The following is an 11,148-nucleotide window of genomic DNA, read 5'->3' as shown; positions in this document are numbered from 1 at the left end:
ACAACGGAGACACAGGCGCGGGCGTGCAGTAGGGACCCATTCCAAGGATTCTTTTCAGATTAAGACCCTGCGTAAACCTTTTTTACTGTCTCTTGTTGATTACATCCCCCGGTTTCTTTTTATAACCGAGGAGGAGGCTGGCGTCTTGGCATGTGGCCACGTCAGATATTTTGCGCGTACCTGGACACTAGGGGCTTCTTACCAAGGGCGTTGTTCAGCCCGTTTTAATAAAGACCGAATACCTTAGGGAGTGTTCGGCGTCGCGAGTTTGGCCTTATATGCATCAGCTCCGAATCATGTCTTTGGTCAAATGTTGGGTTTGCCCGGCTCCTGTGTTTTGCTGCCTTACGATCCGCTCTATCGGCTAAGGCGGCACCAGGAGAAGTACTGCGATTGTGCCCCGGTTCGGCCAGGCGAGCACCTCAGTAGAGAAAGCCGAAAACTGACTGTCATGATATAGCGTGAGACTGGTCAACCACTCGATGACCCGTCGGAATCTTTAGGATTCCTTCGCATTAATGAAGGGTCGTTTCCTGGTCAGGCACACACGCGCCCCGAATTCGGGTGAGCGCGGTTCCCCTAGGGGCTATATAGTAGCCTCACATTCAAACTCCTATGGCTAAGTGAAAGTGATAAAGCATTATAGTCCGGTTGCCTAGTTTGCTGCGCTATCACCTCCTTTATAGGACCAAGACGTTGGATCAAGTGTGAAAATCCGCCTTCTGCGAACACCCCCGCATTATATGCGTGGGGGCTGAAGCCGAAGACTGCCATCTTTCAGGTTATATACACATATACATTAACGGCCGCACATGAGGTATTCTAATTCTTGAAAGCACAAGTATAAAAAGCTTTTATATTCCATCGAAACATTGTTTTACAATGATACATGTTATTCGAACATAACATCCTTCGAGCACTGCGTCTCTATTAAACGAGCGCCCTACAGAACCTCCTGAAAATAGTGCTCGGCAGGTACTTGGCTTTCGTCCGAATCTTGGGTGCAACAGCACTGGCCTTCATATCTGCCCAGTATGTCTTGACACGGGCAAGAGCCATCTGTGCACCCTCTATGCACGCCGACCTCTTCATTGCATTAATATGCGGCACCGCACCGAGGAACTGTTGCACCAAGCTAAAATAGCTCTTCGGCTCGGGCCTTTTCGGCCACAGATTACTCACGACATACTTCATGGCGAGTCCGGATAACCTATTCAGCTCCGCCCATGCGGCCAAACGATCGGATACTGAAAGTGGGCACTCTGGATTGGGGAACTGCGACCAAAAAAGCTTTTCCACTTCGTGGTCATTTTGATCGCGGAAGTGTTCGGCCGCGTCCATGGCACTCGCCGCCAAGTCCAGGTAAGTGTTCGCCGCACTCCACTTCCGGTCCAACGGAGCATATTTAGGATCCCCGAACTTCATCGGCAGCATATAGGGCTTTCCAGCCGTGATATCTCCGGCCTGACGTAGCTCCTCCTTCATTGCTCTCATCGCAGAGCGAGTATCCTTGGCCTCGGTAGTGACCTTCTCTAGGTCCTTCTGTGCCACCCGATCTTCTTTTTCAAGAAGCTTGCAGCGGTCGGCAGCATTCTTCAACTTTACAGCCATTTCAGCCATTTCCTTCTTGCTTTGGCAGTGAGCAGCCTGTTCGGCTTTCAGCTCTTTAGTCGCCTTTAAGGTAGCCGCATCGCTTTTCCTGGCCTGCTCCTTGGCTCGGGCAAGTTCCGCCCGAAGGTTCTCCATGGCAGCGGAACCATCTGCATCAAGCACATATGTTGTAAGGTATGGGCATCAAGCTCCTCTTACCAGGTGTCTTCGGAGAAACTACATACCTTGTGCCTCGTCAAGCCGCTTGTTGACAAGCGCGATGTCGGCATCTGCCACGTCAAGTTGCCGCTTTAGCTCGGCAAATTCATCAGTCCGGCCAGCCACCGAACACTTCGCCACCTACATAGGAAAGGCGCAATATTATACCTGGGATTATGATCCTCGGCGCGCCGTCATTTTTGACAACGCACCGAGTCTCAGGGGCTACTATCTATACAGAGCGCATCTTATATATGCGGATCTGTCAAAAGGTACATCATTTCACGTACCTCAAAACCTGTCAGTAAACTCCTGACGGCCTCGTACAACCCGCTCTCCACGGATGAAATCCTTCCAATCATCGTATCCATCAACGCACGGTGTTCTTCTGAGATAGATGCTCGCCCGAGCAGATCCTTCAGCTCCTTCGACCGTGCACCGGACGGTGCCGGACTCGTCCGATAGCCTTTCTCGAATGCCGGACACGGAGGGCCTTGGAGGGCCATACGACTACCTTCCGGCCCTGTCGGATTCAGAGAAACCCTCCGTGACGACACCTCAGGGTTGCCCGCCTCGCGAAGCGGTACGGCAGGGGGAGGCGTCCCGCTCTCCATCATCTCCGGACGAAGATCCCCAGAAGATGAGCTCTGTTGAGAAGGGCTAAGATCCGAACTACAAGGTACAATTTTGGTTATCTTCCTCAGAAATAGAATAGGGATGTCTCATTTTAAAACCCCCCTCTTTACTTATGGGTCGGTGGAGAGCTGATCCCCTTGGGGACGCAGTGCGACCGAGGCACCTCCCGGCGCCGGACCCTGTGAAGAAGATTTCTTCCCCCGCTTTGAGGCCATAGCCTCCGGGTCTTCAAAGGCGGTCCTCTTCTTCCCCTGGTTAGAGGAATTCTCGATTCCTCCTTTCCTGACAGCCTCCTTCACGGAGGCGGTAGCTCCCTTGTTCCCCTCTTCGCCTTCTTCCAAAGGCGCAACCTCCAGCATCCTGGTTAACACGGGATCTGGCGTAGTCTCGGGGAGGGGGGCCGGACACCTGATTAGCTTTGCTTTCGCTATCCACTCCTGTTTAAGGGACAACTCTTTTAAAAGGGCAATTCTATGATAAATATGCGGATAGCGTGTCCGGGTACAGGGCTACTTACTTGAGTATCTGGGTGATTGCAGCTCAGACCTGCGTCCTCGGACGAGTCCGGACACATTGCTTGTAGTCCAAAGAACAATTTGTACATCTCCACGGGCGTCGGGCCTATAAAATGTTGGAGGGCTCGCGGTCCTTCCGGATTAAACTCCCACGGGTGGAGGGGGCGATGTTTGCAGGGCAGGAGCCGGCGAATCAACATAACCTGCGTCACTACGGCCAGATTGATATCTCTTTCTAGGAGATCTCGAACGCGTCCCTGCAACAAGGGCACGTCCTTGGACGGCCCCCAGTTAAGCCCTTTATTGACCCATGACGCTAGTTGTGGAGGGGGACCCGAGCGAAAAGCAGGTGGCGCTACCCATTTGGTGCCCCTGGAAGCTGTGATATAAAACCACTCTCGTTGCCATAAGCCGAACTCCTCTCGAAACGAGCCCTCGGGCCATGGAGCATCGGCAATCTTGCTTATAACAGCACCTCTGCACTTTGCGTGCTCCCCCTCGATCATCTTCGGCTCTACTTTGAAGGTCTTAAGCCACAATCCGAAGTGAGGAGTAATATGGAGGAAGGCCTCGCACACGACAATGAACGCAGAGATATGGAGGATGGACTCCGGAGCTAAGTCGTGAAATTCCAGCCCGTAATAAAACATGAGCCCCCTCACGAAGGGGTCCGTCGGGAAGCCTAGCCCCCAAAGAAAGTGAGATGCGAACACCACGCTCTCACCGGGCTTGGGAGTGGGAATAACCTGCCCTTGAGCAGGAAGCCTGTGCGAAATTTCGCCAGTTAGATACCTGGCATCTCTTAACTTTAACACGTCTTCTTCCGTAACGGAGGAAGGCATCCACCGGCCTTGAAGGTCGGAGCCGGACATCATCAAAGATCCGAAGCGCCTGAATCTGGAGCTTTGGGTGTTGGAACTCAAGGCGAGAGGTGGATTTGATTGAGATTGAGAGAAAGGAGTCGAGCCTTGGTCTCTTTATAAAGAGGTTGAATACCAAGATCCCTCCCCGCGACCATTTGGGACTCACCTTCGATTGAGGAGACATACCAACAGGCACGATTGGGTTACCCACGCCCGTATTGATGAGATTCCCGGAATAAGGTGACACGATCTCTGCTTTGACAAGACTTGCCAAGGAAACCGCCTCGCTAAACGTGCTGAGGTGGGACAGTAAAATGATTGTAATAAAGGCTTGGCCGTGGCATGATGTCACGCTGCAGAATACGTCAGCAGATTAGATTTGTACAAATATTATTCTCTCTACGGTGGTATGTGGAACTTATTTTGCAGAGCCGGACACTATCCTTGTGTTCAAAATCTTCTATGAAGTATTCGGAGGAGGAACCCGCCTTGCAATGCCGAAGACAATCTGTGTGCCGGACTCGTCGTCATTGAAGCCTGGTTCAGGGGCTACTGAGGGAGTCCCGGATTAGGGGGTGTCCGGATAGCCGGACTATAACCTTTGGCCGGACTCCTGGACTATGAAGATACAAGATTGAAAACTTCGTCCCGTGTCCGGATGGGACTTTCCTTGGCGTGGAAGGCAAGCTTGCTATACGGATATGTAGATCTCCTCCCATTGTAACCGACTCTGTGTAACCCTAGCCCTCTCCGGTGTCTATATAAACCGGAGGGTTTTAGTCTGTAGGACGAACAACAATCATACCATAGGCTAGCTTCTAGGGTTTAGCCTCTCTGATCTCGTGGTAGATCTACTCTTGTACTACCCATATCATCAATATTAATCAAGCAGGAGTAGGGTCTTACCTCCATCGAGAGGGCCCGAACCTGGGTAAAAACATCGTGTCCCTTGTCTCCTGTTACCATCCGCCTAGACGCATAGTTTGGGACCCCCTACCCGAGATCCGCCGATCTTGACACCGACATCGAGCAAAACATGATCAGCACCAGAACTCTATGGGTGTTCGATTCATCACAATGTAACTAGATTATTGACTCTAGTGCAAGTGGGAGACTGTTGGAAATATGCCCTAGAGGCAATAATAAAATGATGATTATTATATTTCCTTATTCATGAAAATTGTCTATTATTCATGCTATAATTGTGTTATCCGGAAATCGTAATACATGTGTGAATACATAGACCACAACATGTCCCTAGTGAGCCTCTAGTTGACTAGCTCGTTGATCGACTGATAGTCATGGTTTCCTGACTATGGACATTGGATGTCATTGATAATGGGATCACATCATTAGGAGAATGATGTGATGGACAAGACCCAATCCTAAGCATAGCACAAGATCGTGTAGTTCATTTGCTAGAGCTTTTCCAATGTCAAGTATCTTTTCCTTAGACCATGAGATCGTGTAACTCCCGGATACCGTAGGAGTGCTTCGGGTGTACCAAACATCACAACGTAACCGAGTGACTATAAAGGTATACTACAGGTATCCCCGAAAGTATCTGTTGGGTTGACACGGATCGAGACTGGGATTTGTCACCCCGTATGACGGAGAGGTATCTCTGGGGCCACTCGGTGATGCATCATCATAATGAGCTCAATGTGACCAAGTGTTTGGTCACGGGATCATGCATTACAGTACGAGTAAAGTGACTTGCCGGTAACGAGATTGAACGAGGTATTGGGATACCGACGATCGAATCTTGGGCAAGTAACGTACCGATTGACAAAGGGAATTGTATACGGGCTTACTCGAATCCTCGACATCGTGGTTCATCCGATGAGATCATCGTGGAACATGTGGGAGCCAACATGGGTATCCAGATCCCGCTGTTGGTTATTTACCGGAGAGTCGTCTCGGTCATGTCTGCATGTCTCCTGAACCCGTAGGGTCTACACACTTAAGGTTCGGTGACGCTAGGGTGGTAGAGATATTAGTATGCAGTAACCCGAAAGTTGTTCGGAGTCCCGGATGAGATCCCGGACGTCACGAGGAGTTCCGGAATGGTCCGGAGGTGAAGAATTATATATAGGAAGTCAGGTTTCGGCCATCGGGAAAGTTTCGGGGGTCACCGGTATTGTACCGGGACCACCGGAAGGGTCCCGGGGGTACACCGGGTGGGGCCACCTATCCTGGAGGGCCCCATGGGCTGAACTGGGAGGGGAACCAGTCCCTGGTGGGCTGGTGCGCCCCCCCTTGGGCCCCCTGTGCCTAGGGTTGGAAACCCTAGGGGTGGAGGCGCTCCACCTGGCTTGGGGGGCAAGTTTCCCCCCTGGCCGCCGCCCCCCCTTGGAGATTGGATCTCCTAGGGCCGGCGCCCCCCCCCTAGGGGCCCTATATAAAGAGGAGGGGAGGGAGGGCTGCGCACCCATGCTCCTGGCGCCTCCCTCTCCCTCTGCAACACCTCTCCCTCTCGTAGAGCTTGGCGAAGCCCTGCCGAGATCGCTGCTGCATCCACCACCACGCCGTCGTGCTGCTGGATCTCCATCAACCTCTCCTTCCCCCTTGCTGGATCAAGAAGGAGGAGACGTCTTCCCCAACCGTATGTGTGTTGAACGCGAAGGTGCTGTCCGTTCAGCACTAGGATCATCGGTGATTAGGATCACGACGAGTATGACTCCCTCAACCCCGTTCTCTTGAACGCTTCCGCTCATGATCTACAAGGGTATGTAGATGCACTCCTCTCTCTCGTTGCTAGATGAACTCCATAGATTGATCTTGGTGAAGCGTAGAAATTTTTTATTTTCTGCAACGTTCCCCAACAGTATGGGCTTCCGAGATATACACTGTTTCAACCTGGCGCTATTAGCTAAACAAGCGTGTCATCTTCTTGATAATCCTGAATCTTAATGTGCAACCATCTTGAGAGCTAAGTGTTTCCCTGAGGGAGATTTGATGAACGCAAGTTTAAAGAAGAGATCCTCTTTTACTTGGCAAAGCATTATGGCGGGAGTGAACTCTTTGAGAAATGGTTATACCTGGCGAGTTGGAAATGGACAAAACATCGATATTTGAAGAGATGCATGGATTCCAATTTGTGCGAATAGGAAAATTATTACTCCTAGAGGTGGGAAACTTCTGTCAAATGTGGTTGATCTTATTGATCCAATCACGAATTTTTGGGATGAAGATTTAGTGAGACAAACTTTGTTGCAAATTGATGTGCAAAGGGTCCTCGCGATTCCCCTTCCTATGCATAATATGTCGGATTTCATTGCCTGGAGCTATACAAAAATTGGTGTATTCACAGTTCGATCAGCTTATTTGGAGGAATGGAACCAACAACACGGGAGGAAATTGCAATATACTAATGGTATGGGTTGAATCAATGTCAATCATGGGGTAATATTTGGAAATTATTATGTCCGGCAAAGGTAAAAATATTTATTTGCGAATGTTGCATGGAACTCTACCATGTCGTGTTACGCTTGCCAATAGACATATGAAAGTTTCGTCCCTTTGTCCATCATGCTCGAATGGGCAAGAAGATACAAAACACATCTTGTTTCTATGTCAGAAGGCAAAACAGATTTGGGGTAAGCTGGGGATGTACGAGGTAATTAAGAAAGCTTGTGTTACTGATCATGCGGATGAGGCGGTTCTTGAATTCTTACTTCTTATGCCGCACCAAGAACTATCTATATTAGGTTGCCAGAATGCAGGTGAATTAATCGCGATAACCGCTTGGTATTTATGGTGGGAGAGACGCATGTTGGTTCATGAAGGAAAGTCTCAAGATGTGAACCAGATTTCGATGGGGGTTCGTGCTATAACGACAAACTATGTGAATGCCCACTCCCCTAGTGCGACTAGTAGAAAAGAAGGATGGAGCCGACCTCCTATGGGTTTTGTTAAACTAAATGTTGATGCTTCTTTTGACCATGGTCTGCTCAGGGGCACTGCAGGTGTTGTACTCACAGATGATAAAGGAAAATTCATTGTTGGCGGAAATTGAAGATCGATTGGTGTGCTGATGTACTAACAGCAGAAGTGATGGCTCTTAGGTTTGGTTTAATTCTTGCACAAAAGGCGGGATGCAATCGTCTTATTATTAACTCTCATAATATGGAAGTCATTTGACACAATGAAGAATGGAGGACAATCGGCGGGAGTTGCGGCGGCAGTCTTCAAGGATTGCTACTTCATGTCATGTGATTTTCAATTGACTAGATTTGAACATTGTATAGGGTAGCTAATAAGGTTGCTCATGAACTTGCTAGGCTAGCGAAAGTTTCTGTAACTAGAGATTGGTTTGAGGAGCCTATAGAGAATATTATACCTCTTCTTATAGACGATGTAACCATTGTTTCCAATTAATAAAATGAATGTTTTCTTTCAAAAAAAAACATGCAGGCACAACTCTCTAAACCTGTATAATAGGCAGATCACTTCATCTGCTCCATGTGGGATCAATATCTTTACTTTGAAAATGTACAATCAAACTTGTGCTAGGTTTAGCTTCCTGTAGGGTCGCAACCACCAGGACCTCTCGCGTCGCCTCCCCCGCGGGCGGCTCGGGAGGGCTCAGCCGCCGTCACCGCCTAGTAACCCTCCAGCGCCCTTCTCCCCCTCCGACACTGCTGATGGTCGGCGCTGGGCAAAGCCCGTGCGTGCGACGCGGCAGCGGAGGGTCTCTCCTCCCTCTCTCGGATCCGAGGCGGCGCAGGCGTCCTGATCTGCGGGGTGCGGCCCTCCCGACGGTGTGGAGGATCCAGGAGGCGGCGGGCTCGCGGCGGTGCGCGGGCGCCCAGATCCATGGGTGTGGGATTGCCGGCAGCGTGCGGGCTCCCGGCGGTAGCGGGATCGGTCGACGGTGGGCTTGGGCATTGGCGTCGCCTGCGCAGTGCCGTATCTCGTCGCTCGTGGCGGATCTCGCCACTCCGCCCATCGAGGAGGAACCTGGACCTAGGGCGGCGGCCCCGTTAGGCATGGCGACGACGCCCTCGGCTGGCGACGTTCGTGGGGGATGGACGGACGGCGTCTTGACCGCGTAGGCGGTGAGTTGCCGGTGGACCTCCTCCGCGCTGCAGGCTCTCTCCTGCTGCACTTGGTGGCTTACGATCGCAGTCATTGGCCTCAGTGCGTTCGCGGGGGCTTGTAGAGGTGACATCGGACCGGAGGAAACTCTGGATGACTCGTTCATCCCGACGGTGACAACAACCAGGGTCGTCATTCTCCTTCTTGTAGGCGCCGTTGAGGTCCCTGCCCTCCACCCCGACCCCATGCCCGGGTGAAAACCCAAAATCTCCTTAGATTGGGCGGCGGCGGCACTGCGTGTGTCGTACCCTTCTTTGAGGCGCCGCCTGAGGCGTTTGGGTGCTCGGTTAGAGGAACTGTAGGCAGAGGGGATGGGACCAGTGGCAGCAGGTGGTGTTCACGAAGGAGGAGCGGCGTGGCATCTGGCACGTCGACAACGGCGGGTCTCAGCGGCATGGAGCGGCGGGGTCTCACCGGTGGGCTGTGATGATAGACGAGCACAGGATGGTGGCGTTGTCTGGCGTCGTGGACGGCAGCTAGACCGGGCAGGGTCGATGCGTCAGTACAGCTTTGAAGATGGATCGGTGGAAGACGGTGGCGGCAGCCTCGGTGAGTGCGCTGGACTAGTGTGTGACCCAGTCCAGGTATGTGGCTGGGATGGGGCATCCGGCACTAGATGTTAGGATTTGGTGTGGTGTCTGTTTTATATTAGGCTCGGACATTAGGTACCACTACATCAAGGGGATAAGAGTAGCGACAGGTTTTGCCTAGAGGGTGGCTTCAAGTTTACTGACGTACTTCCTTATAAGGTCTTTTATGAATAAATAATAAAATGGCCGCATGCATCATCGATATGCAGAGGCCGGGGGTGCACCCTCCTTTTCTAAAAAAACAACCAACCTTGTGCACTTGTAGAACATCACCTGGCTACCGCACAAGACCCGCGCACCTGGCTACCCAAGTTTTCAGGCAGTGCTATGACAGCTCCATAGTTCCCCGACATATTATTTAGAACAACAAATACCTATGGCTCCATCAAAGTCCCTATACTCTAGAACAATCAATACTATGGATTTGTCAATCCTAATTTTGTTGGATCACACACAAATTAGCATCATCATGTCTTTCTGTGACACGAAAGAAGCTCTACCTCCCATGGCCGCCATATGACTGATGAGGATCCTCGTCTTGTTCCCCATGATCAGAGCGCTGAGAGCCTCTTGCACCATCCTACTCGGGTCGAATTTAATGGACGATGGAAAAACTGACCTCGTCGAGCAGGATGATGGGCCGTTCTTTAGCACATTGCGGGTGATAGTAATCCGCTATTTCTGCCAAAGATTTGAATGAGTCACACTCAAAGGTGCACAATTTAGTTAGAATATCTACTAAATTAGTTTGTCATATCTAAGATACTAGTAAATACATACATGCAAGGACGTTGATATTTGGCATAATATTACTCATACCTTGATATTAGGTAGAATATTAATTGCATGTCAATTATGTGATTAGCGTTGATATTGATAGTTCGTATGATATTAATTGCACGCTAAAGATGTTGAGTGCTCACCATTGAAGCAATCAAGGTGTTGGATAGACATGATTTTACGGCTGGGATTAGTTGAATCTCTCCCTTTGGGCCTTTTTATGGTAGTAAATAACTAATAATATTAAATGCAGACAATCTGAAAGATATAACCTTATTTAAGTGAACCAGGAGTAAATGCTCTCTAGCTACGAGTGTGTATATAAAGATACAATTGTGTATGATTGTTGACGCCCAAACAGAAACGGGGATAAGAGGTTTGAGTCTCATCTTATGGAGGGAAAAGCTATTCTTCTCTGCCTTATGGTGCTTGTGCAGCTAGGAAATTCTGTTCATGTCGGTATGGAATCGCTTTCGTTGTCCCTGTACATGTTTCCTTTCTCCTCTCGAACATCGTAGAATAATATTGTCAGTTGAGATGCATGAATTTCTTTCAATTTTTTTAATTATGTATGTTCTTGTCTACAGACAAATGTAGGGCGGTAATTGCCTTTTCAGGCACCACATGCATAGAACTATCCTGCATGTTGGCCTGCCAGAAGTCCTTCGGAGATCATGCCGTAAACTCGGCATGTAGGCTGATTGGCCTAGCCACATTGAATTGTTACTGCAAGGTCTGTGACTAGAGTTGCACTGAACCATTGTACGTATCAAATAATGGATAATGATGAGATCCAGCAAAAAAATCCTCTTTGTGACATGCATGTGAGATTGTATATTGATCACCAATTTTTTT

The 11,148-nt window shown here is 49.9% G+C and overlaps 1 long non-coding RNA gene across 1 annotated transcript; it reads left to right on the top strand.

Annotated features, from left to right (window-relative positions):
* Positions 1 to 10,651: 10,651 nt before the first annotated feature.
* Positions 10,652 to 11,141, top strand: LOC119282678. The gene is made up of 2 exons (XR_005138828.1): positions 10,652 to 10,752; positions 10,881 to 11,141. It is a non-coding gene; the product is annotated as an uncharacterized LOC119282678 (long non-coding RNA).
* Positions 11,142 to 11,148: the final 7 nt, after the last annotated feature.

The sequence above is a fragment of the Triticum dicoccoides genome, chromosome 3B (genome assembly GCF_002162155.2).
Source record: "Triticum dicoccoides isolate Atlit2015 ecotype Zavitan chromosome 3B, WEW_v2.0, whole genome shotgun sequence".
NCBI classification, from domain to species: Eukaryota; Viridiplantae; Streptophyta; class Magnoliopsida; order Poales; family Poaceae; genus Triticum; species Triticum dicoccoides.
Note: the sequence above shows the minus strand (reverse complement) of the source record. Positions and strands in the feature narration are given on the sequence as shown.